Source organism: Colius striatus, chromosome 4, assembly GCF_028858725.1.
Source record: "Colius striatus isolate bColStr4 chromosome 4, bColStr4.1.hap1, whole genome shotgun sequence".
Lineage (NCBI taxonomy): Eukaryota > Metazoa > Chordata > Aves > Coliiformes > Coliidae > Colius > Colius striatus.
The window spans coordinates 87,825,719-87,853,088 of record NC_084762.1 but is presented as its reverse complement, the minus strand read 5'-3'; the positions used below and the strand labels follow the sequence as shown (position 1 = coordinate 87,853,088).

Genomic DNA, 27,370 nt, shown 5'->3' with positions numbered 1-27,370 from the left:
AAAAAAAAGCTTCTGTTGCAAAGATCTTCAGCTTTAAGTACCTCATGAGATTAACTTGTGAAAATCGGGAACAAGTGTGTACTTACTCTCCTGTTGGTACTGAGAAGTCAATGTGTTTAAAGCTACTAGTAGTGCTAGTTGTAATAATGTGAGGGTTTTTTTTTTTTGCAACAAGATATAGAGTGTGGGGGAAGCTAGTGTTCGTATCCTGATAAAGGGTGTGAGATGTGACATCTTGTACCTCCAGAGCTGCTTCTGAAGTAGTCCTAAGTCAGGATCTAATGTCTCTCCTGTGGTAGTCCTTGTTATTAAAGATACTGAATGATTATTCATTTATCACTCCTCTGTGTGGAAGGTGACTTTGTAAAGCTGTTGACGTCAGGATCTTAATCAGACATGACCACCAACCCCTGCCACTGTCACTTGCATGCTTGTATCAGTCTACTAGTTAGTATCTCTTGGTGTGTAAATACAAATTTTGTGACTGAGTTAAGCTTCAGCTGGTCTCTTTTGCTACTGTGGAGAAGGGGACAGAGGTTAAGCTGCTGAATGGAAAAGAAAAGTTCTCTAGTTCTCTCTCCTCTTGTTTGTGTGTAGCAATGCTAAAAGCAGTATCGGAGGGAGAAGGGCAGGAAGAATGTACTTGCTGATTAACAGCTTCTGTAGTTTTCAAGCAGAGCTGCACTTCATGTTACTCAGTGTTAGACAGTCTTGTTTAGCATGCAGTTGTACAATCCTCCATAAAGTGAATGCTGTACTTACTGTGGTAACTTTCCTGTGCCACTATTGGTTTTCTTCCCTTTACGAGAATACTATAAAAAAATAGATTGTTGATACTGATCTGCATGAAACTGATCTTGATGGGTTTTGAAAAGGGGATTTTTCTGCTAGCAGATGTAGTTCAGGTTGATTTTTAGTTGCAGTGATTCCTGTTTGTATTATTGTGTAAACCGAATTTTGTAGCTCTTTGGCTTTATTTTTTTCCTGAAGTTAATAGCTGATGAATTACTACTACAGAACCACTTTGTACCCTTCCCCACTATATTCCTCCACCCCCATCCCTTCTCTACTGTGGGTTTAATACCATATTCCCACTCCAGTGCTGACTGTGAGCACTCTGCATTTCCAGAGTAGGTTTGGAGAGGTGATCTTCAGCTTTTCCTCCTGCTGGCCTGTCAGGCTGGGACTGTGACAAGTCTGTCCCCGCATGCCACCATGACTCCTGGGGCCCCCTCGCTGATGCTGAATTGCCCCAGGATCGGGACTGCATTGGAGGTCTCGGGGAAGCAGTTGGGAGCGAGCGGCTCCACAGGCAGTGTGAGTGAGCTGACATGGTGGGACAGACAGGGCTACTCTTAAGCAATTGCTGAATCCTTGTGTCAAAACTACCAGAGGGATAGGAGTGCTGGGGGATTTGAAGATGCCATACCTGCTGGAGATACCTAGGCTGCAGGGAAGGGCTGCTTCTACCTGGAGAGCCAGTTCAAGTCCACTCAGCCTGAAAAGAGACAGGAGCAGTCACCAGTGATCATCTCTACTCTTTCCCCCAGGAATATCCCCAGGCTGCAGGGGATGGGGCTAGTCCTGAAGGCTGGAGGTGACAGTGCATGGCAGTGTTGTGGGGGGAGGTCAGGAGCTGCACCGCAGGAGTTTCAGTGCTGGTCCTGCTATGCTCCATTGTATTTGTTGATAGCTAAGCACACTTTGGGATTGCCAACTAGCCTTCTGGTTAGGGTCCCTCTCAGGAGGGAATGTGGGGGCTCTTCATGTTTGACCTTGCCCTCAACAGCCTCCCTAGTGCCTTATGGAAAGGGAAAAGATTAAGGGAAGACTGGGGTGCCCCCTGTCCCCACAGATACCTGTTGGGGATCTGTGTTTGCAAATGCCTTTGGTTTGAAGCCTTGGTGAGTTCCCAGAGCTGTGATATCCTTGGTGTTACTGAGACTTTGTGGAATTAATCCCATGACGGATCAGAGGGCTGGGATAGAGGATTGGAGGCTGGGCAGGATAGGGTGGATGGAATTGTTCCACTTGGTGTAAGGGAGAGATTGACTTGTCCTTACAGTTAACAATGATGTGGTTGAGAGCCCCTGGATGAGGATTTAGGGGGATGGAAAGCAAAGGAGATGTTGTGTGGGTATGTGGCATTCCTGATCATCAAAGGAGAATGCTAGCACTGAGGGGTTATTCTATAGACAATTAGAAGAAATCCCTGCATTGGTAGTCCTTGTCCTTATGGGAGACTTCAACTTCCTATACGTCAACTGGGAGTGTCCTACTACTGTGACAAGCTGGTTGGGGAAATAGCTTCTTACCACAAGTCCTCAGTGAGCTAATGATGAAAGATGCCCTTCCTAGGCTTGCTGTTTGTGAATGGAGCCTCCCACAACATCCTTCTCTCGAAATTGCATTTGATGGATGCACTCTTCAGTGGGTGTGGAATTGGTTGGATGACTGCATCCAGAGAGTAGTGGTTGAGGGCTCAATATCCAGCTGGCATTCTGTTCCTGAAGGACTGCACCTTGTGGAAGGGACCCCTGCTGGAAGAGTTAATGAAGAACTGCAGCCCACAGGAAGGACTCGCATTGGAGAATTTGTTGAGAACTGTCTCCCATGGGATGGACCTCATGCTGGAGATGGGGAAAAGGGTGAGAAGTCCTCCCGTTGTGGAGGAAGGAGCAGCAAAGACAACATGTGATAAACTGAATGCAAGTCCCCTTCCTCATCTTCTTGTGCTGCTGTGGGTGGAAGATGTAGAGAAAATCAGGATTGAAGTTGAGCCTAGGAAAAAGGGAGGGATAGGGAAAGATGTTCTTAAAATTTAGGTTTTATTTCTCATTATCCTACTCTGATTTAACTGGTAATAAATTAAGCTCAATCCCCCAAGTTGAGTCTGTTTTATCTGTGACAGTAAGTGGTGAGTGACTTACCTGTCCCTATCTCAACCCATGAGCTTTTTGTTAAAGGACACTGATAAAGTGGCTTTGGTGGACATCTGGCATCCAGCTAGGGTCAACTCACCATATTTTGCTACCTAGTTTCTTGAGAACTTTTTTCACATTCTCAGGAAGTGCTCAATAACTTCTCTATTAATGTGTATTCTCTGTGTCATAAACATGGTGATTGTGGTCTTGGAGATGCTCTGGCTGACTGTCAGATAAAGAAGCTGGTTGTGCTTTTCTGGGGGTGGTTTATTCTTCAGACTCTTGGTATATGAGATAGAACTTGTGGATCTTGTTGATGAATTGAATCTAAATCTACATCATTAAGATCATGAATTTATCTTTGAATCTAAGGCATCCTCATGAAAGCTTTTTTTTTTCCCTAGGAATTTTATTTAAGTACACACAGTAGAATGCAAATTGTACTCTTGGACTCATTTCTCATCTTAGAAAGTTGTCCTAACATAAGGTCAGTGTTGTTTTTTAACAAGTACGTTCTACCTACAGTATGTCTTATGACACACTTTTGTAATAATCCAACGACAACCAGTGTTACAATTGATTGACCTGGATGAAACTTGGGTTTGGTTGGGTTTTTTTCACTCCTCAAGCATATTGTGTCTAATGTGTATCTTTACCTTCTTAAAATTATGTTTATTTGTAATCTTTGTGAAAGGATTACTTGATCAGCAGTTTGGAACACCTGCATGACTTTTTAAATTCAAAATAGTCTTAATAAAAGCTTTTTTATGGTCAATACTGTAATCCACATGTTGAAGTTATGTCCAGGATTAGACTGGACTGTCTCAAATAGTTAACTTCTTACTAACTATTAGCCTAAGGAAGCTTAAATTTTCAGCAGTACAACAATAAATACCATTATTTTTTCACATTGATGTATGAGAGTTTAATGTCTCTGGCAGATAGGAATGCAGTCTCTGATTTTTAGAGTCTGTGCTGCTTCAACAACATCTGTAATGTGAAGTAGAGGGGAGATTTCAGGTGTACTCACATGTGCTTTCACCTGATGTATCCTCACTGACTGCCTTGAGGGTCACTAAACAGCCACTTATTTTTGCTTATCTGCTTCAAGATTCATCCAATGCTACCGTTACCAACTCTTGATGTAGCAGAATTCAAGGCCTACGTACCTGACTAAAGTCCTGGTATGGGTTATGGTTGTGTTTTACCTCATTACAGATAAACAGAGGTACAGCAATGTTAATTAACCTGAAAGCAACTAAGAAGTCTGTAGTTAAACACAGAGATTGAACTCGTGTTTCTCTAGTTACTGACATGAAGGCTGAGTTTCTGTAGTTGAATAACTCCTAATGAGACGTTTTTATGAGATAGAAGCAAGATTAGTAATCTCCTGTGAAAGTCCTTTAGTTTCTCTGCAGTGATTCATGGAATGATATAATATCCAAGTGAAAACTTTTCATGTTTTTCACATTTGGTAGATCATAATGATTGCTGGTTTTGTTTTTTTCTTCCTGAGTTTTCTTAAATACTATTTTTGCTGACATTTGTATTTTTTACGCAAATTGAATTTCCACAAAAAGACCTATGTCCATTTCTAGATTTGAGTGATAAAACATTAAGTTCATGTTTATCATGCTTTTGGAATCTTTGAAACCCGATAAAATTTTATTGACTGACAAAAAAAAAAAAATCTACAGAAAGCCTTTGATCTGCCAAAGGGATTTTGTATCATTCTCTATGAAGTTGGCTTGTTGCTGTTAGTATGCTCTCTGTGGTGCTCATAAGGCAAAAGTAATTTTATAGTTTAGCCACAGTGCCAAGCTTATCTTTAATGAGATGTATTGTTATGTAAGTATTTTCACTTCCTCTGTCTTGTTTTTGTCATTTTCCAGTATACATAGATTGCTAGGAAATGTCTGCTGTGTTGGAAAGTTCCTGCTATAGGAGATTGTGTTGTAAGAACAACCAAAAATGAGCCAGTTCTCTGGCAGTGGCTTTGCCACATGAGATGCTCCTGATAAATTACATGAGTTCATGAATGGCAAGGCAAATAATTCCATAGTAGGTAATGTTTGTTCTAGGCCCTGCTAGGGATGAGGAGCTTTGAACTAAATGCTGCTTATCGTGAAAGTTAACTAGCTTCATTTACTCTGAGACTCCTCACAACTGAGATGATACAGAAGATTTCTGTATTTGCACTGAGTGAATCTGAGGCCAAGAAAGCTTTAATCAATCCCTTGGAGCAGGTGATTTAACTTCTCTGGTGGCTCTTAATTGTCTACGTGTATAGCCTTTTCCTGTCAGCAGCCAGACACGTATGTGGTGTACGATTAATCTCTGCATCTGTACTAAATCCAACACGCCCTGTAGGCATTGAATCATAGTCCTTGAAGAGATGAGTACTACAGCACCACGTGAGCAATCCAGCTCCTTCCTAGAAGGCATGCATCTATGGGTGCCTGTGCATGTGCTTTCTTTCATACCTCTTGCCAAGCTGGAGCTTGCATCTGGGCTTCTCTTACACAGCTCGTGTAACATTTTACTGGGTACTATGTTTCTGAAGAACTCTGAAGTCTCTGCTATCATTTTGTTTAACATAAGCCTTGTATGTGGCACTACCTGTGCTCTGGTTGCATGATGTGATAAGGGCCCTGTGGGTTTCTCAGGAAGGAGCAGCATGCTCCACCTGTAGAGCAGCTCTGTCGTCATATGGTTTGAAATCACTTCACAGGAGTCCCTGATCTAAGTTTAGAGATTGTAGAAGCCAGACACCTTAATTTCAAATCTGTTTATGCTTATTAGTACCATTTAACCCTGTCATTCTATTACTTTTTGTGGTCTTAGGACTTTGTCTCAATACCTATGGGTACATGCTGTGCTTGTACTGATGTTCTTGTTGCATGTGCTTCCATCTGCTTGCAAACTTAATGGTAAGTGGATGAAGGGAAGCTGCTACCTGTGCTTGTCTGTTGGAGTTTTGTCTACCAGAATTACACCCAGCATGACTCTACAATGTGAATTTTATGTTATGTATTATGTAATACAGTGTCTTTGCTTCATGTGTATATGTAGTTCATGAAAAACAATACCTCCAGAATCTGATAGTCTTCAAATAAGTCTCTCTAGTCTTATATTAGTAAAAAAAACTTTGCAGTATGACAAGTCTCTAAATAAAAGTAGGGGTTTTTTTTCAACTTGACTGCTGATCCAGGATAAAGCTTGATTTGGAAAGGATGAGCTGACTCCCTTGTTGCAGTCTTCAGAACGTGTTTGTGACCATTTGAATGCTGGTGTTTGTTATTTTGCTTCAGCAGAAGAATACAAGACTTGTTCTTAAGTGCTTCCTTTGTTACTCTGAATACAGGGTAACATAAAAAAATTGTTGTGCTCTTATTTTGACTGAGGTTATAATATGCATATTAATTGTAGGAAAATTGCCTCTGGAGATGATGACGTCTGCAAGTAAACTTTGAACACTGATCTTGTGCTCTCTCAATACAGACCTAAACGGGAGGATGAGGGAGTGCAAGAATGGCTTAAAATTAATCAGATTTCCTGTGCAGAAATAGGAGTCCAGTTGCCTTTAATGACTGCCTAGTGAGAAGCGGATGTGAAAGCTGAGATACACCTCAGACAACCTTCTGAGGGTGAGACTTCTTACTCAAGGTCTCAAACATAAACACTGCAGTTTCTTTTTTTTTTTAAACTAAATATTGGATCCTAAAACATCATTCAGACTGTTTAGACTAAGAGCTTAAAATATTTACACATCAGATAGAGAAAGTTGGGTACTGTAAACATGGCTAAGAGCTAGATGTAATGCCTGCCTCTCTGTGGACTAGATAACAAGCTTGTCTAAATCCCACTGATTAGGGAACAGGGGAAAAAAAGGATATATTGACCAACTAGCCCGATCCAGGGCTTCGTAGTATCTTCCCCCTTCAGAGTTTTAAATGTCAGACTATTTGGCTAATAACTTAGTGCTTGTAGCATAAGAGAAACTTAACTCTAACCTCTATTTGAAGAGTCTTGAATTCAGCATCTACTTGTAAGCCAGACTTGTGCATCGCTCAGTTGAAGCTGGGACTCTTCATGAATAGGGATTTAAGGGCTGGATCCAGGAAACACTAAGAGCAGCGGATCCTAGTGAGAAGGAGTTTTTATGAAGTGGGAAAGCCTTTGGATTTAGTCTCTACTTAGAGTAGATCTATGTCTATTGGAAATCTTAAACTGTACTTGGAGCTGGGATATGCAGATTCTGCCTTTTTGTTACAAGCTTTAACATAATGAAGAGCTCATGTTGGTTGCTCATAACTTTAACTGTCCAATTTGGCTCTTTGAAAGCAGTCCTACTGGTCTGCTAGTTCTGCTCACACAGAGACCTTCTTTTCTTGTGCTTCTACAGAGAGCAGAAAAATTAGGACTTATCTGATGTTCATTCCATGGGTGGATTTCTGGATTCTACAATGTAGCTCATTCTACAGTAGACAGCTATGGTGTATGCAAGAAGCAAAAGTATATTAACTGACATTTGGGTTCAAAATATATGTGGTATCTGTACTTTAGAATGAGACAATCTGTATTTCTCTGTTTCTCTATATGGCTAAAGGTTTGCAAGTCAAATGTGTATCAGTAACTTGCCCTTGACATCTGATTGCTAGAATTATCAGAACTTTTGCAAGGATTCCACATTTCTGACCTTTTTTTTTTTTGTAAGTTATGTAGTCTAAACTTAATTGTCCTCCTCCTTTGTATTGTATCAAGAACATCCTCTCCCCAAGAGTATGAAAAAATAATTCCTATTTCAGTTTGTGTGTGACTGTATGTACTTGCCCTTTTCACCCTGCTATGGAAACCTGTTCCATAACTAATCTGGAGAATGTGTCATCTGTGTCCTGTCTCTTCATCTCTGAGTTGACTCACTCTGAGGACTTGAGTTGCTTTTGAAGGAGTAGCTCTTTTTTATTTTTTTGTTTTACCCAAGAGCTATGTTCTTCCCACTGCTACATTTATCCTAAATATAGGCATAGGTTCCTGAGCTCCGTGAAGCTGGGTGAATGAGGACTTGAAGGTAAGAAATGGTCTGATGGTAGTCAGAACTTCTGAGATGTTTGTTTGTGAACTCCCCTGGATGTGGAGCACTCACTACTCCCAATTGAAATTAATAAGTTTAAGAAGCTGAAAAGGGTAGACATCTTTTTAAGATTCTGTCCTCCTGTAATACTAGAGAGTTATTTTGAAAACCTGTATTTTTGAGGGAAGCTGCTAAATCATGCAACGCTATGGAGCTCAAAATATCAAATCCTGTGTTTGGACTATGAAGCCTGATGTTTGAAAGCTGAGACATGATGCTGACAGGAGAAAGTGCTCACTGTTGGAAATCCTTTCTCTGACTTTGAAGTAATTAACAGAGGAAAAGCGAGGTCAGTGTTGTGTTTGGTAAATTACACTTCAATTAATGTATTGTGTGGGACTGATAATGCTTTAAACCTGTGCCAAATGTTTGCTGTGGGGACAAGGGAAGGTTATGTGTGAGTCTTTTCCATCACTGTCTCTGTAACTCATAATTAATTGGGCAGTCCTCACTTCAGCACAAAATTAGCTTCTAGTACATGAATATGTTTTGATGTTTTCCAGCTCAAAACTAAGGCATATCATATTTAAGTCTTGTAAGTGATGATGTTCTGGTAAATGAAGAAAAGTAGTAATTTGATGTTGAAAGCTGTCAGGGTCTGTCTTGAATGTTATGGTATTCCATGGAAACAAATAGTTTAAACTTTACAATATGTCATAGTGTCGTTATTATTAACTGAATGATGTACAGTTGAAGTTCCAACTATTGAGTTTCACTATCATTATTTTGATCTTTAAACACTCGGTTTCATTGCTGTCCTGAAAATAAAGGAATGAGAACTGACTTTAATCTGTATAGAAGTAAACCACTGGGAATTTTTTTATTATTTCTTTGACCAATTCTTCAAATAACTTGAGAGTTTCTTCTCGTAACAGAAAATTTAAAGTTTTGGCAGTATATGTTGGTGAAGGAGGAAAAAAGAAGTAATGAGTAGTGAGGGGTAAAATTCTCAAGTTTTATTTGCCATGGAGCTATGTCTGAATTCCAGTATTCATGGGTTTTCTGATTTTTTTTGTAGGACACTGCTGTCTGCCTCTTTTTGCATAGCTGCCTTACTGTGAAGAGTAGCCTGTCAGAAGCTCTGCAGGGATTATTTTGACTGCTCAATTTGAGTGCTGTCTTAGATCTGAAAACAGAATTCTTTATAAGCTAATATAAGCCTTTTAACAGTTACTTTCATGGATCTTTATGGGTTTTTTCCAAGTCATTTTGTGTATTTTGCTTTTTGGATAGGTCTTAGCCTGTTGATAGGTTGTTGTCATGAGTGGTCTGTTGCAGTCTGTGTTAGGGATGATATCACCTTAAGTCCCTGTTACTGTCTCTTCTGTGTTTTCTATGGTTTGGGCTAAGCAAAGTCAAGCACAGGCAAAGATCTGCAGTTCGTATCTGAACAACAGTGTTGGGTATTCAGGCAAGGTGGAGTTACTCCTAAATGTGCTTTAGACAAAACTTTTGAGTTGAAAAACCTACATATGAAGTTGAAATCTGCAATTCTCTGGGCACTTGAGGATACTGTATATGTTACAGAAAAATATCACAGAAAAAAATGGCATCTCATGCTGCCTTAGATGGTCACCTCAGTAATCTCCTTGAGATGAGTGTCCAAGTGGAGCAAGGCAGAGAACTGGAGTGCAGGTTATTGGGTTGGCAAAAATGCTTTGACCTCCTTTTCCTTCTGCATCTGAACCTTGAGGTAGCCCCTAAGAATCGTAGAATCATAGAATGGTAGGGGTGGGAAGGGACCTTTAGAGATCACCTAGTTCAGCCTCCCTGCAGAAGCAGGTTTACCTAGATCAGGTTGCATAGGAACATGTGTCCAGGTGGGTCTTGAAGACTTCTAAGGAAGGAGACTCCACACCATCCCTGGGCAGCCTGTTCCACTACACCTCACGTGAACAGTGAAATATTTTTTTCTTATGTTTAAATGAAACTTTTTGTGTTCCAGCTTCATCCTATTACCCCTTGTCCTGTTGCTAGATACCATAGAGAAACCTCAACCTCCTGACATCCACCATTTAGATACTTGTAAATATAAGATCACCAAAGTGAAGACTTACAGCCAGCTCTGACACAGGTAGCAAAGGCTGGAAAGCTATTGAATCCTGTACCCATAAACTGCTGCATCTAGCAAACCTTTCTGTTTTCCCATAATATTTCAGCAGACTGTCTTGCATGAGGGTACTGAATCTCTTGGTAAAACCTGTTAATTAATCCCCGTGTATTGGCTTTACCATTATCTTCTGAGAAATAGCCATCAATACATTTCTCAGAAGAGTTCTTCCTCATAGTTCAGTCAAGAGCAAAACTCAGGGAAACTGTGGCTGTGATTCTGCTTGTTGAAACATGTATGCCAAAGATAAACAAACACGTGATTTGCAAAAGACTCTTTGCCTCTCTATGGTTAGTAGTTTTCTTCAGCATGAGCTTTGTGTGGAGAAGATGATTTAATTAGATGCTATACTTCAGAATTTAATTCCACCTTCCCCTTAAGTGACAAAACTAATGAAGTAAGGGATGGTTGGTTAAATAAATGAGTGAAGTCTCTTTACCAGGAACAAGTAGATTTATTGTCTGCCTCCTTTTGAACTCATCCTACCAAGAAATGCCAGCCCAGTGTGTGGAAGGCAAGCAAGGATATTTCCTGAGAATGAGTTTATTCATTTGTTATTCACTGCTATTCTCATTAGTCTATCAAAGGAAGTGTTAATTTATTCCACAAAGGTCTATTGAAGTAAGGAAAATTAATTTTTTAATAAACATGGACTGAAAACTAAGATGGCAGCCAACTTGGTTTTTCTCAACTATATTGTTTATACCATTGATTACAGTTACTGAAAAAGAAAAACCTCTCTTGACAGGTTTTATCAACTGAGCCAGATTAATCTGAATCATGTGTAAGGAATTGATGCCTTAAAAGCTGGGGACATCTTCCAAAGGGACTGCATGTCTGCAGCTTTCTGTGTGTACCCTCACTTCAGCACCCTGTCCTTTTCATGTATGGTGCTACCCTGCTGCTCCTGGCCTGCATGCCCCTGCAGGAGCCTCTTCCCTCTCCGCTGGCTCCTGTTGCACCAGGCTTTTTATTCTATACCCAACACTGGCAGGTTACATAGTTCCTCTACGTTCCACATGTTTCCGTGATCCCTGCAGGCCACTATACCTGCTGCTTTTCTGCTGCGTTTTCTTTTCCCATTCAGAATGGCTACACAGCTGTAGCTTTGGGTACTTGCTTCCCTTTCTTGCCCAAGGAATGGATTGTCAGGGAGGAACTGCATCACGGGAGACCTGCTTTTGCCAGGGGAGTTGGACTAGATGATCTCTAAAAGTCCCTTCCAACCCCTGCCATTCAGTGATTCTGTAAAGCAATGCAGAGCAGCGTGGGACTGGAAAGACAGAAGGGTCTCCAGCAGACCTAGGTGTTGCTTTCAGCAAAACAAAATCCTGTGCCGTATTCAGCTAGTTATGAGGAAGTTTAGACATTCAAATTTGGCAAGATGATATGTGCCTCGGTCCAGTGGAGTGTAATACAGTTTTTCTGTTTGATAAAATGACTATTCATGCTTGAAAAAAAAAAATACCCCTTCTCTGTAGTGTGACTAAGAAGCTTTTCACACTGCAGCATTGCAGGGCAGAAGGAAGTATTTTTTGTTGAGTGTGGTGAAGGAAATTACGCAGGTTGCAATTGCATACATGATCACTCAGCCAGCAGAACTTTCAAATCCTGTCACTAAGCCATAGATGGTGACAGTGCTGCTCTGCTCAGCCGCTTCCCAAGCCACCTGTGAGTATATGACCTTATGGCTTCCACTGAGAATGTTTTAACTGAAGAAATTTCATACAGTTACTTGGCAAGAGGATCATGAATGAAAGGGACTGAAGTAGGGTAGTGGAACAATTGTTAAAACAAAACCTAGGCTTTAACAAAGCAGATAAGTGGTCTTGGATGTCTTTTAGATTTTCCTTTATGCAAGAGAGAGTAGTGCTTCATAAAACATTTGCAGTGGAAAAAAACCCCACATTAATTTGCCAGGCACCTACTTAAATGCTGTGTTGACAGAAATTGGCAAAAGTTATCAGTGACTCACATGCATCTCTTTCTGTTTTTACTTTTGAACTATCTGTTGTAACTATTTGCCTCAGTGTAGCTGTGGACAGAATCCCTTCATTTTATCAGTTAAATTTCACAGAGTACCTCAGAGTCCCAGCCTTCTCCCCTTCTCTTAGCTGTGCTGTTCAAGTTGCAAGTTTTTATTCTGTGGAGAAGGGAGTGGGGCATCTTTCGATGATGGCTTTCACTGTGACTAAAATGTTTCTCAGCCTTGATACCGCATTGTTTTTCCCTTCCCTTCCACCCTTTCCAAGCTAGGACAAGTTGGTAATACCATGGCCTTTGTGATTAGAAATTCCAGTGCAAAGCAGCATATTTTTTTGTTAAATGTTTGTTAGTCAGGATTATCTGATATAAGAGGAGCTGCTGATAGCTGATTAAATACAAATTAATGCTGAGTATTTCATGCCTCTTCAACTGGATCTGCAATGACATGACAGGGATTTTATATTTCTAAAACAAGTTTATGCTAAAAAGAGATTCACTGCAGAATGTGCTTGACTTTGCTGTAGAAGCAGAAAGAGAATTATAGTACAAAATAGGAAGATCAGTCTTTAAAAGAAACCTTGAAATGTGACGTATTGACAGGGTGAATTTTGGTACCAGGAACAATACCTGAAGTGGGAGTAACAGTGGTTTTACTGGAGATAGGTTAAGTGATGATATTCGAATATGTAAATTGGCCAAAATCCCTGAAACAGAAGCAGCCTACAAAACCCCAAATGGAAAAGGCTGATCAACCGTTCACCACAACGGAAAGATGCCAGTTTTGTCCAGTTCATCATCCAGTGACTGCACTGAAGAAGGCAGACTGCTTGCTGTATAAACGTTGTTCCAAATGAGCATAGACACTCTTTAGATGCCTGCAACAGATCTCAGTGCCACATTTCCATAGGAAATGCTCCTCTGTCTCACCATAATTTTCTGAAGCAGAAACTTAGTTTTGAAGCAGGAAGTTTTAAGTAATCCCAGGAAGGTTAAAACTACCATTGGCTGCATTTCTCTGAAAGCTGTAGCAATGAAGCATTTTTGCCTGTGTGCAATGTATATGATACTGTAAATAAAACTAGAACCCAGACCTACTTTTTCTTCTGCTGCAGCTTTGTGTTACTTGGCTCAGTAATGCAGAGATGTGATGTTCTATTTTTTTTTGTGCTGTAACTGTGTGTAACTTGACTCAGTAATGCTGAGATGCAGTGCTGTTTCTAATGCTTGGGATCATGGATAGCTAATTGCCTTACTGATGCAGAAGATCTGGTAAGGATGTGTCTCCATTTGCTTGTAACGTCACTTCCATAAAATCACAAGTTTTTTTTTGAAACTGGCATGTTTTATTTGCATTCCTGAGGAATTGTGTAGGTTTTTTGGCACTGCAGGTTTAGCTTTGGTTTACCTTGGCACGGGCTTATGTAGTTGAAATACTGTGTATTCTCTATGTTTAATGGGATTCTTCTGTTTGTTCAGATTCTGAAGACGAGCTGCAGCATCGGTAATCTGAGGAAGGGAGTTCTCTCTCAAGACTGGAAGAAGATACCACTAACTGGTAAACACTTCCTTAGGTGTCTTTTCTTGTTGAGTGTTTCATTGTGTTTCTTTGAGCTATTGGAAGCAATAAGTAGTTCATGCATTTTTTTTTCTTTGTGATTAGCTGTAAGTTCCCAGAGAAAAAGCTCAGTAGCAGTGACTAACTTGTGAGTATTTAAATTAGGATACCAAGTGATAAAATTCCTGCTCTCCCAGTAGGAGAAAAAAAGTCTAGCCTTTTTTTTTCTGCAGTGGGACATAAAACATTGTTTATTTGCCTATTCCACTGAGACCAATGCAGCATGTCTGTGTCTCGTACTGTATAAAGACTATTTGAAGTGTGATATTACAAACACGTAAGCTTCAAATCTAATGCTTCAGAGCCTGGAGAGGTAGAGAGAAAAAAAAGGAAACTTTAACAAAATCTGATTCAGAAGTTGAACGTGGCTGAGCATGGTAATTTGAGTGTCTAGGTGCTTTGGAAGATTCCACCAATGTGCTTGTAATTATTCTATGAGTGTGTATTTGAGAGATAATTTTCACTGCAAATGGCACATAATCATAAAACTAAGGATGTGTTGTAATTTACATTTAAAGTTATCAGTAGGTTGCCTGTAGGTTCAAATGGTAAAAGAAGAGCTAGGACCACTTAGTTGCAGTTTACTAGCCCATTAAATTAAGATCTTGACCTACGGTATTACAAGCCTATTACAAGGCAATCACAAGGAAATATGAGAATTTGGAACATCTGAATACGTCTGCCATAGCTAACCGATGTGCACATTGATAGAAGGTACCAGATTTAAAGCTCACTTCTCAAATATTTGTTACTGCAAATGAAGTAGCAGTTGGGGAAGATATCCTCAGAGTCATAAACTAAAAATGCATTCAGTTTTCCTCTGTGATCATACATTAGTATATACCCTCTATAAAGCTTGAATACCTATTTTTTGTTTACTGATGTCATTTGAGCTACAGGGCTAATTAGTCCAAACTCATGTCAGGAAAGGGTTCTTAGCCCAGAATGGGGTGATGCAACTGGGTCCAAGGATGGACGTGGAAAGAAGCAGTATCTTAGCCAGTAGAGACACATTAAGCTTTTTATGACCCAAGTAGTTACAGCTGCTTTATTAGTTTTCATATACCATAGAATCATAGAATGGTAATTTGCCTAAATTTTATAAACAATCAAGGATAACTTTGTGAAGCTGTATTGTGTAGGTGTTGAGTTCACAGAAAATACTAATATACTGTGTTTTGTTATTCTGCCACTCTGCCAAACCTAGAGGAAAGCTTTGAAGGCTTGTAGTGGTCAATAATGTGCATCTGCCACAAATGATGTGGTAAAAACAGTGTTTGACTTCATGTAATCTTTTAAAAATTAAGATTACTTGTATAGTACAGCTGTGTGTGATAATTTCAAGAGCTTTCTTGTCTGGCTATGCAGCCACTGAAACAAAAATGTGTTAGAGAATTCTTTCCAAATACTCAGTTTGAAAATGCACATCCCTCAAGACAAAGAAGCTGTGGCATGTAGTATGTTACAACTTGAGATCCAAAAGCACTGTATTTCCAACACAAGTTTTGAACCACTTTGTCGTTGTCTAATAGCAATTTTAAGATGAATCCTTTGGATTTGTAAAATCATTGAATGGTTTGTGTTGGAAGGGACCTTAAGGATCATCCAGTTCCAACCCCTGTACCTTGGGCAGGGACACAACAGCAGGTTGCTCAAAACCCCGTCTAACCTGGCCTTGAACACATCCAGGTATCCACAGCCTCTCTGGACAACCTCCTCCAATGCCACACTGGCATTTCACTGGCAGTGAAAAACTTCTTCCTAATATCTAATCTAGATCTGCCCTCTTTCATTTTAAAGCCTTCAGTTAAAAGATCAGAATGTTCCAATGATATATACAATGTGAATAAGGATTGTATGTGTGAAACTAAATTTGAGTGCATAGCTTGCCCTGTACAGAAACTGGAAAGGCTCATGAGCAGTGAGGCTTTCTCTGTCCACTTCCCTGCTTCAGCTCCCATTCCCACCCCATCATCACCCCATCTCTCCATGCTGAGTGAAACTAGGTAGTTCTAGAAGGTAGCTCTTTGTCTGCAACTGTGGTAAAGTCTTTGTCGTCAGTGTTTCCATTAGGACCAAGAAGCTTCTTCTAGGTCAGCAGTACTGCTTTACAAACTTGATTTCACAGTTTCCAGCATTAATTTTGTTGTAGGAAGATATGAGCCGAGAGCCTCCTGAGCTCTACCAAATTTTAGACCTGACTCAGGTCTCAGTTCAGGCTCCCAGTTTTGGGAGTATGCTGAAAAGAGAACGTGATACATGGACACTACATTCCTTGGGGCAGAGTGTGTCTGGATCTTGTGTGACTGATGCCAAGATAGAAGTATTGAGGCAGCTGGACCTTGGTGGGATGCAGAGTAGCTCAAATGATTGTATAAGAAAAGCATGCCTGTTTTATTCAGATGGTATTTCTTTTGATTGTGAAGTTTCAACTGTCCATTATCACAGACACTGAAGGACATCTAACACCTTAGTGTTTGCCCTATTTTTCTTGTATTAGTTCTTTTTTTTATTACATCAATTTACTTGTGTGGTATTATTTTTCCAGAGTCCTTCAGAACAGATCTTGATAATTATCTCCTACTTTTGCAAATAATCTCTGTTAATTATTCATTACAGTTTTATAGCTTTATCTCTTATATGCAGCTTGAGCTTGTCTGCATACTTGAAGATTTAAAAATCTTACCATGCAACTTAGAATTGTTCCCCAGTAATGGTGATGGGAGATGTTTTGAGCAAACGGATTAACCTGTTGTGGAGTCCCTGTTCCAGCACTGATACTGCAGTGTTGGTGAGTTAACAGGTTTTGCATTTTGTGCTAATTTTAATAAATATGAAAACACTTTCAGTATTATGTTTGCAAAGTGGAAGCAAATGCATACCTGTAATCTTCTTATTAATTTTGGGAACTCTTTGTTGTGGCTTGTATGCTTCTTAGGGGAGTAGCATTTGTCTGCCTGACATATCTTCAAGTGTTCTGCTTCTTTGAGGGGAAAATCTTTAAAATCTCTTCAGTAAATATTTCATTGTTTTAGTGCAAATCACTTAATATATGTTAAACTTAAACTTTCCTGCTGTTTTTGTTTCTGGCTACCCTTGTAGTAGTGTGCCTATCAAAGGTTAGAAATCAAATAACTTAGTTCAGAAGAGAATACTGTATTGAGTAAGGCCGTATTGGATGTGTTACAGGTTTTGTCTGGGAAGTGTATGTGAAGTCAGGTGTGCCATAAGAAATATAAAGCAAAACCCTGTTTTGTTTTGTTCAATGCCAAATGTTTTCTCTATTAAAGAACAAAATAGATCTTAAAGATGTGAAGCTTTTAATGTACTTTCAGAAGGATTTGTTTGCGTGTTTGGGGAGACCTGTGTAACCAATGTAGAAAGTGGTGAAGTTACAGAGGATTCAGAAGAACTAGAAAAGCTTTCACTGCAGAGCCCACCCTACCAACAGCAGGGTAATGTGGTATCCATCAGAGTGAAAAGAATAATCTGTCACAATGAGGTAATATGCTGTAAATACATTAAGAAAAATGAACATACTTATGACATCTGAAACCACTTTTACTTCCCATTTGTGCCATAAGTTAAAAACAATCTCCTTTGGTAGTGTTACGCTAAATATATTGCTGTACATTTGCCTATAAATTCTACTTGGGATTCAGCGGAGCTTCTTGAATTGATTTGTTGTCCATTTGAAAGTGATTTTGTTATAATGGTTCTTCATATCTGGAGGTTAAGTACTTCTTGTGTTTCTGACACTCACCATAAAATATTTTGGCAGGAATTCTGATCATGTTACTGATGTTCTACCAACACGCATTTATTTTGTATTGGTGCTGGTATCTAAGACAAGAAAGAGGAATAGCTGACAGTTTTTTAGCCCAAACTGATCGGTCTCCTATTTATTTGCTGTATTTTATCTTGAAGCTTGTTTAATGTGGCTAGCTGTGATAGCATGGGAATAGATTGAGGGACTAAAAGTTTTTGTCCAATCATGTGGGTTTTTTTAGAGTCTAATAATGCATATTAAACAATTAATATAAAAAGACTGCCTTTGCTGACTCAGTGTAATGTATCTTTTCTCCTGCACTCAAAGTGACTTCAAACTTTGAATGAAGATGTTAATAATCTGAAAATGATCAGTGACAGGGTTTTTTTAAATTATAATAATGCAGAATTCAGTGTAGAACCCTTCCAGAATATCCTTCCTTTACATGCAATAGTCCTATTGCCACAGTTAGTATAGTTATTTTAAAAAGTGAGTTTTGTATCATAGAATCATAGAATGGTAGGGTTTGGAAGGGATCTCTAATGGTCATCAAGTCCAACACCCCTGCAGAAGCAGGTTTTCTTAGATGAAGTCCACAGGAATGCATCCAGGCAGGTTTTGAAAACTTCCAGAGAAGGAGCCTCCACACACTCCCTGGGCAGCCTGTGCCAGGGCTCTCTCACCTACACAGTGAATTAGTTTTTTCTTACGCTTAAATTGAACTTTTTGTGTTCCAGCTTCATCCCTTTAACCCCTTGGCTCATTTAGTAAACTGTGTTCTGTTTGTGACTACAGCCATGCAGATTTGTTTATGAAGTTAAAGCTGCTTTTTTTTTCTCCACCTGTAAATAATTGCTTGGGACAACATGAACTGTTTAATTCTGTTTGTCCAATATGCCTTTAACTCAAAGACATTAATTTAACGGTTGTTTTGACTTGTGTTTAAAGTAACTTTTAAACAGACCAGCAAAATATGTAAACTTTTCTCATCAGAAAGACATTTGACCTGAAAAGCTGTGCTTGTTGGGACAGGTGACTGGACTTGTGTATTAGTTTTTATGTAGTCGATTCTATTAGGTTCATGTGAGATGTTGCTACTTTCACTTCCTGACTTACAGAGGGGCTCTGAAATGCTTTTTAAAGGACACCTCTAGGTTTTGTGAGAACATTTCTTCTGTTGCAGCTTTTTGTTTTTTAAATCCTGTAGGGACTTGGACTGTTAACTAGATTTGAAGGACTACAACTTAATATTGATCTTACTGCTTGACCACATAACTGCATTTTTGTTATTTAGAAATATAGAATATCTCAAATTGCAAGAGATGTATAAAGATCATCAAGTCCCACTCCTGCTCCTCTCAGGACTACCTAAAACTAGATGATGTGATGAAGAGCATGGTCCAAGTGTTTCTTGGAACTACAGCTTGTGGCTGTAGTCACTTCCCCAGGAAGCCTGTTCCAGTGACTGACCACACTCTGTGAAATACCTTTTCCTAATGGCTGATCTGAACTTCCCCAGATGCAACTTGGCTTCTTTTAGCTGATTGTGGAATTAGCATTGGAAAGTATTGAGCAGAAATAGTTTGCAGCTGTTGAGACTTAATATCATTAAGTTATGGTGCAGGAATTAAGACCTTGCTGTATGGCTCCTGTTTTATTAGGATTTTTTTCCGTGACTGTCAAACCAAGCTGTTGAAACCACCCAGTGATCCCTAGGAGCTCAGGCCAAACGTTCAAGTGTTACCCTGGATTCTGTAATTCTGTGAATTCTTCCATCTTAAGTGCTACCAAATAAACATCTGATGTCACAAGTTAAAATAACATGGTCAGATTCTTCTCTTCCAGAGAGTTAGTGATTGATACAGTTGTTTTGAGTATTCTTGTTTCTCACTTTTACTGGCATCTAATGACCCATGTTTCTGTTTGTATTGCAATAATCTCAGACTCCCATTAATGGAATGTAACTGTTTAGCTATTCTGAAAAGCTTCCCCCCTCTGTTGGTTTTTTTTAGTTGATTTTAGCTGGAACAGTTATAAGAAATCTTTCTGTGTAGATGGAGCTCAAGACCCACCTAGGCAAACTGGAGGTGCCTTCAAGAGTCTCAGACCAGAGTGTCCGGTTACTCTGGAGGGAGCAGAACTGCCCTATACTTCTCCTCAGAAATTACTGCTTGCCCAAGGCTCTGTCACGGGCTCACTCTCATGTAGTGTTGCCTCCTGGCTTGTGTGTGAGAAAACTATGGAGGAGCTGTGTCTACTGAGATATGCTTAGTGGGGTGGGAGAGGGAGTTAAGGCAAACAGCTTGGTTATCCCCTATAACCTGCCCAGCTACTGTGAGAGCACGTGACAAAACTTACTACTATTGGTTTCCATAAGAAAGGCTTTTCAGGCTTTTTAAAAGCTAATCTGTATTGCTTGGTATTTATAACAAATCCGTTCCTCAGTGCAGCAGAGATGTTATCTGTTGTACTTCTGTAGCTATAGCATAATCAGCTTATGTCTAATTTCATTTTACAGTTCTACCTATCAAAATATTAACTAGAGCTGCAACTCTCAAATTCTCATACTATTGAGGAACCAGTTCATGGTTAGAACTCGCTACAACCAGTAGAAAGATCTTTTAGGTGTTAAGTTACATTCTTCTATGATTTCCTTTTGCACGGTAAAGGTTCCTTTCTGTTCATGTGACTTAGTACTGCAGAAAATGGTTTTCCCTGAGCTCAGAAATCTAGATTCTAAGAAACAAAGACTCCTCTGTTTAAGTGTTAGTGACTGAATAGGACCATGAGTCTTGAGGTTACTCAGAGCTGATAATACACTACTAATAATGTTGAATGGGAAAGCACTTTAGACCTCTTGACGTTCTGTTTGTGATATGCATGGGAATGAGTATAGCTGCAAACTTCCTGGGATGCAGTGTGATTTCATTTGTTAAGTCAGAACTCTGTCTTAAATTCTGCCATATTCCTGAGAAAATATATTATTTGTATATTATATAAAATGTTCAGTCACTGGATTGGCATTCAGGAACACTTCACAACTGAGTGTTAACAGCATAACATCAAAGGAAGCATCAACTGCAGAAAAGTAGCAATGTTAAGTAGTCATAGGGAAGTTAGACACTCAATAGATAGTGAACAGCAATATCACTTAATATTGTAAAAATGTGCAGTATCTCTTCCTAACTTAGGAATACTTAAGTACTTTTTTGAAGAGGGAAAGCCTGAACACTAGAGAGTTCTTAAAAATTCTGCTCATGTAATATATCCAGTGCTAAATCACACAGGATTTAGATTTATGAAGGTTCAAAAGAAATACAGAAGATAATATGCTACCAGAAATAGCAAATTCAGTTGTTTGAATAATTGACTATTATACACAGGACTTGCTTCAATAATTCTTACAGGCTTTATTTTTCTTTTCTTACAGTAAGACAGGAAGTTTTATAGCCTGGACTAAAACGTCCCAGTTCTACCCCACACCTCACTACCAAAGCCAACCATTAAATAACCTAAAGAGAACTCATTACCGTTTTCCTAAAAGTCCTTATTTGTGTTCTTCTTACCCAGCATTTAATATTCTCACTTACTTTGAGAAGTGGAAAAGATCATTTGTGAATACTTAACTATCTGATTTGATTAAAATAAAAAGCAACTCAGTCTAATACTTTGCTTGCAGGTGGTTTTTTTCCTATGTAAAGGTTTGACAAGATGCAAAAATGAAGATAATGATAGTTTATTGACCTGTTTCCACTAAGCCGAAGTAATGGTTTCTTGTTCAAAACATAAGTATGTGAAATACTAATTGTCATGCCAAATATCAGTCATATATATCTGAGTGTCCTCTTATGCCATACAAGCTTCAGAGTTATTTGTGTTTTACCTTTTTTTTTTTCTTGATAAACTAGGTCTATGTATATAACCTTGTCCCCTTTCTGTTAATCTGCGTTGCAGTATCTGAACTTCCTTGAAATATTTCCTCAAGGAATAACTGATAGCACTTGGCTACATTGCTTTTGAACCCAAACCTTCAGATAAAGCTTTAGAGACTGAAACAGTGCTTGGTGGACTTGGAGTGTGCAGAGCAATTAGTTGCACTCCCAACTTAGCACGCAGAACTGAGAATGCCACTCAGTGTTTGAATGCCTGGTATGAAGAGCTGTGTGCCAATATTGATGTGTAGGATGAATTATATTGGCATAAATGCATTTTAATCTGAAGAAAGGACAAAGGCATAGTGTGTGCTTGAGGCAGGTGTCTAACCCAAATCAAGAACTGCCAAGAAAACTTTCATGTTAGTTTACTCTTTCTAGCATTAAATTGTTAATCTAAATCACAGGTTTGAGCATAGCAAGTAATACAAGATACTATAAGACAGCATTGAGAAATTATACAGACTAAGGAAAGCCTTAATATAACACAGACTTTTCAGATAGCTTCAGAAGGAAAAATAAAAATCAATGGAGAAAAAAGATTTGAACTGAAATTTTCTACAGCCAGAAGTCAAAAAGATCATTTATAGCAGGCAACATATAGATTTGCTTTCTTATAAAGAATGAAGGTCACTGTGCAGTAATGATAGACTACCTTTGTATAGACTTAGTCTAGTATTTAATTGCCATACAGACAGAGCAGAATCTTCTTTTAGAGTCACTGGTGGTAACATTAGAGTTCACATCCATTTAGCATTGAACCATGGTTTCATCTGCAGATGAATTGAAACTTCCTTTGAAACATAATCTTACCTATGATTTATTTTTTTATAGCTTAGCCATCTGTTATTGTTACTAAAGTAAAAATTAAGTTTCAATACTAAACATTTCTTACTGTCCTTTTTTTTTATTACCCACAAGATGTGGGTATTTGACTTGCAGTTCTGTTTTGGATTCAGCTTGTTTTTATGTTTTAATCTGTGCTTCGAAGAGCAGCCATCTTTTGGAGTGGTTTCTTCAAACTTAATTTGAAGTCTGTAGCTGAAGCAAGAGAGTAGGAGTGTCTTAAAAATTACCAGAGCAGTGTAGTCTTTGAGCTAGGGCCTTTTCTGTTCAGCAACAGGCAAAGAGCACTTAGGGCTTACAGACTGAGAACATCTGTGCTGTAGTCCACCTCCTGGCTCACAGAGTTCAAGTTGATGCTTACCAAGAGAAATCCTAGTTCAAGCTTGAGCTTCAAACAAGCAATTTAAACATTGACTTTGTGAAGGCAGTAGAGTGGCATGTTTTGAAGACAACTGCTAAAGCCTACTACCTCACGTGGAGTGCGTGAATCCTGTGCAAGCTTCCTTTAGTGAGTGTTGTAAGCTTTATGAAGTAATTATTTCCAGAATTCTCTTATGAACTGAGGTACCAATTGAGTACACGAGTCATAATTTAGATTCTTATTGCAAAGTTGTTGTCGATTCTTTCTTACTACTCAAGTGTTTTCAGTTCTGAATAGGCAGCAAAACCCGAGTGTTGTAAAGCCTACAGAATCACCATTCTTGTAGCAAATCTCGACTGAGTTTTGCTGACAAGTCTATGCTTGTGTGTAGAGGCTTCTTAATTAGTTCAGCCAGGGCTGGGTAGAAGAGATTGGTTCCATAGTGGAAATTCATGGTAAGCCTTTTCTCTTCCTAAATCTGTTTTCATGTACTGCTGTGTTAAGCAGCTCAGATCAATATGAGGTTGATGCCCAAAACACAGGAGTTATTCCGTGGTTAGCTAGTTTATTAGTTTTTGCAAGTTTCATCATCCACAATGATGTCAAGTTTACTTGATGTGTCTTTTATTTTGGGTACTATTTGAGTTGTGTCAACTGAAGGCATCAACTGAATGATGCTTGATTTTCTTTTATTTTCTTTTGCAAATGAATAGCTGCAGTTTAGATGAACAGTGAATCATCTCTAATGGCTGTAGACCTTTTCGCACACTCGTTCTCTAACTGTTGTGACGAATCTTTTAATTCCTGTTGTAACTGGGCCGAGATTTTGGCATCTGCTTTGGCCTTTTTCTGCTGTGGTGAAGTTAAGCAGAAAGTCAAGGGAGGATGTATGTGTGTAATAGAGATTACTAGGATGGGGTGCATTAGTCTTTGTGCTGTTTGACTCCATAAAATGGTATAAGAAAAAAAGGTTAAACAAAATCCTTGACCTGTTAACACATTGAATAAAATGCAATTTTCCTGCCCAGAGCTGCTTCTCTCTGTAATATAACATTAAATATTCGGCTGCCTCAGAATCACGAGCAATTGAAAGTATGCGTGCTTCTGTATTATTCAATTTTCACTACCTGTTAAATTACATAGTACACATGTCTCATCCTGTGTCTGTTGCTGTTCCTTCTGTACTAATCTGCAGATCCAGACCTTGAGAATCAGTCAGAAGGAAGCTCCGTGTGTTTTGTAGATCCTCTATACTAACCGAAGTAATGCATTCTGAACCTGACAATAGGGGAATGTTTATGTAGATCCTCTTGTGTCTGAATTAAGGTGCACCCAGAAGCACCAAATTTGTGTAGAGAATCCACCACACCATTAGTTTTACATCTGGCCATTTTTAATGGATGTTTACCGATTACTCCCTACTGACTGCTAGAGATCTGTAAATCGATTTCGTACCCATTTAGGCAGTGCTTTACCTTATTGCATAGTGCTAACCTCTAAATTGAAAATATCGTGTGATGTGAAGTCACACTGTGTAAAAATCAAATACCTATCAGCTTGCCAGTATAAACCAAGTTGATAGCATCAGATGTGCTTAGTCTGATCTGTTCTGCATGAAGGCATGCTCATCAGTACTAAAAGATAGGAATCCAGTTAATGGATTCCTGTGCTAACATCTCTTTGCCTGTTATTGATTACAGTCCAATTGACCTATAATTCTCAACTTCCCTGGTTGCTTCACTTCTGCCTAATGGCTCTACTGGATCTCTTCGCTCCTCATGCCTTCATTATCACAAGAGTCCTGAAAGACTTTAGTTATTAAATTTCACTCATTCTTTGAAGCCTTCAGGACAAGCACACTCTTCATGCAGGTGATAAGTGCTTGTGATAAGTGCAACATTCTGTCTGGAAAGATGTGAAAAGCTGAGCTACTCTAATTTTTTTTTCCTAATAAATATATCAATTAGTAATTTAGACATTTCTGTTTAGTAATGAACTAATACCAGTAGGAAAACATTTTCAAAAGTCTCTTGCCTTGCTACTATAGTGGATTTTTTTTCTTCTGTTACTCTCATTCTTCTTTAGTCTGCTCATTTTAAGGAATTTAAACTTCTCCTTTTTGTTTATAGCTCAGTGAATTAAGTTGGACTACTGCCCAAAGACATCTTAACTAGAGCTGTTGACTACTTAAAAACTCGTAACCTGTTTGTAATGAGACTTCTTGACGTTCTTAAATGTATTGTCCTTTTTGACTTTTCTTTCACTTTTTTCAGGAAGTTAGCTTTTTGAAGTAATGTTAGGTCTAATTTTAGTTTCACTCCCTCCATTTGCTATATCAGTTGTGTTCATCCTTGACCTGCAGAGGACCAACATTTTCCAGTCAATGTTTGGTTTTTGTTGCTTTATCTCCAAGCCCTAAATGATCAGTCTGCAGCCATGAGGAGGGGAAGACACCTCCCCATAGTTAAAATGTCTAGTGAGTGTGAGTGAGTTTTACAGGAGTTGCAGCAGCTCTTAGGAAGATAATGCCCTTGACCACCTTTTTGTCCCATGAAGTAGTTGTTCTTCTGAAGTACAAGCTGGTGCATACTCCTGAGAGAGCAAAGGTAAGCTGAAGTCAGCTGGCAAAGGAAAAGACAAATGATGCTCAAAGAAGTCTTAGTGAAGGGCAAAGCCTCTTTGAGATAGATAAATACTTTGGAAAGAAGGAAGAAATAAATTTCTACAGTTGTAACAGTGTCTGACCATTGTCTTTTTTGCTTATGTGAAGTTCTGTGGGCTCTGAGGAGTCGTTCTCACTAAGGCCTTCATTCTACTTCTTGCCTATGGTGCTGTAGATCTTTGGAGCCTTCCCTAGCTAATGTTACACTGCTATTTCCTATGAAGCTTTATGAGACACTGTAGTTCTCCATATCTTTGCCTTTAAACTGTACTGTTAACACAATTATTTCAGCAGCCTTAAGGTTGTGGTTGATAATGTATATAGCAGACTGAGGCCGTCCAGGAACTCTTGATTTTCTTTAAGCAAATGGTTTTCAGTATTGACCTGAAAATACCTTCTCTAAGGCCAGCGTACAAGCCATGATTGTTTTCAAGAGCTAGTTTGTGTGATTGAATTAGAAATCTTGTGTTACACTCTTGCTTTTTAAAGCTAAGTGAAATGCAAGTGGAAGAATTTGCCACTGGTATTTTATTGCAGCTTGACTCTTGAGTAATTAATTGTGGGATATGTGTTATAATGGGTTATCTAACACCAGCAGTCTTTTTCCCTAGAAACATATTTGTTGCCAAATAGTTGTTTTCCCTGCTTATGTATACACCTAGAGATAGAACACAGTTCTGTATTCTTTTTAACATATTTTTCAAGTCAGTGAAATGTAGAACTACGTTTATGAGGTAGATACAGAAAAACAGTGCATCTGGAACAACTATGTGTGTTTTGCTTTTACAAGGCCATGTAGAGTTACGTTTAAGACTTTTGGTGTAGAAGAATAAATTTTCATAATGACTTTTTTTTTTGTCTTTTAAAACAGACTGGAGGCCAAGAACAGAGTGCAGCACTGGCTGTAGGTAAGAACTGAAACTTAACCTGCGTGAAAACTCCTGACGTAAAAGAAGCAAGAATTATAATATGTTAAAGGCCAGAAAGTGGGAATAAATATTACTGAATGTTAGCAATTTTTTCTTCAAGAACTCGTTCTCCTATGTTTGCTTCTACAACTTTTGAAATTTATAGTATTCATCGGGAAGTCCTAATCTATAATAAAATTTATGGCTCCCTGTGGTTAAAGCTGCTAAACCAATTTGCAAGTTTGTGTTTTCTTCTTTGTATGGTACCTCACCACACAGCCTGGTAATGACTTTGAAAACTCTTCACCGCAGAGATGTGAAGAGGTCTTGTTGTTTCAATAAAGGCATTTTTGTTGTGCACAGAGTACAGTAGTTTGGCCATGTTTTAAGAACTTATCCTGGAAAACTAAACTTCTTGTAAGGTTTGAATGAAGAGGTAATGTTTTGTTGTTTTTTCTTAAGTAAAGTTACACACTAACTTTTTTTTTCTGAACCAGATGTCTTATGCCAGAAACCACTGCTCTGAACCAGCTTGTAGGACTGAAGAGGTAGCACGTGCTCAAGTGAAGGTTTTAGCTTTTAGTTTTATAACCTGCTATGTGTTGTCTAAGCTGGATAGAGCAACTTTTTGTTTATTATGCAGTGCCAGCATAACTAACTATCTTCTGTCAGATTGGGAAGGTAATGCTACTAAATATGAGGTAAAAATATAATAAAAGCTCTTTGAATTCTGAGGAGCTGATGAAATTGATTTGTTGTCAGATTTACTGATAGGAGCAGAAAGTGCTGCGTCCAAAATTATTTGAATATTCCCTTCAGGAATCAAGAATATATGGCATTATAAATGTGTTACTAAAGTAGTTGTCCCTTATATTTTGCAGAATCTCAGGTTTTGATGAGATTTAAATCATGTTTTTATCATGCTTAAAGAGTTAGAAACTGCTGAAAACTGGTTAGGCTTCAAAGAATGGAGTAAACTTAACTAGATGTCACTTTCTGAATAAGGCTAAAACTTAAAAAAAAAAAATTAATATCCAATAAAACCTGAAGCTTCAAATGTGAGCAGATACCTAGGAAGGAGGAGGAACAGGGAAAGCATATTTTGGTGATGATTCTAGTATGG

General features: G+C 38.8%; 1 protein-coding gene across 3 annotated transcripts in view; it reads left to right on the top strand.

Moving 5' to 3' along the window:
- Positions 1 to 27,370, top strand: part of CYRIB (CYFIP related Rac1 interactor B) — a 95,493-nt gene that overhangs the window by 38,869 nt on the left and 29,254 nt on the right. For all 3 annotated transcript variants that reach the window (XM_061995472.1, XM_061995473.1, XM_061995474.1), the window contains exons 2-3: positions 13,631 to 13,709; positions 26,211 to 26,247. The gene's annotated coding sequence lies outside the window, so the exon portion shown is untranslated. The remainder of the gene's footprint in view (positions 1 to 13,630; positions 13,710 to 26,210; positions 26,248 to 27,370) is intronic.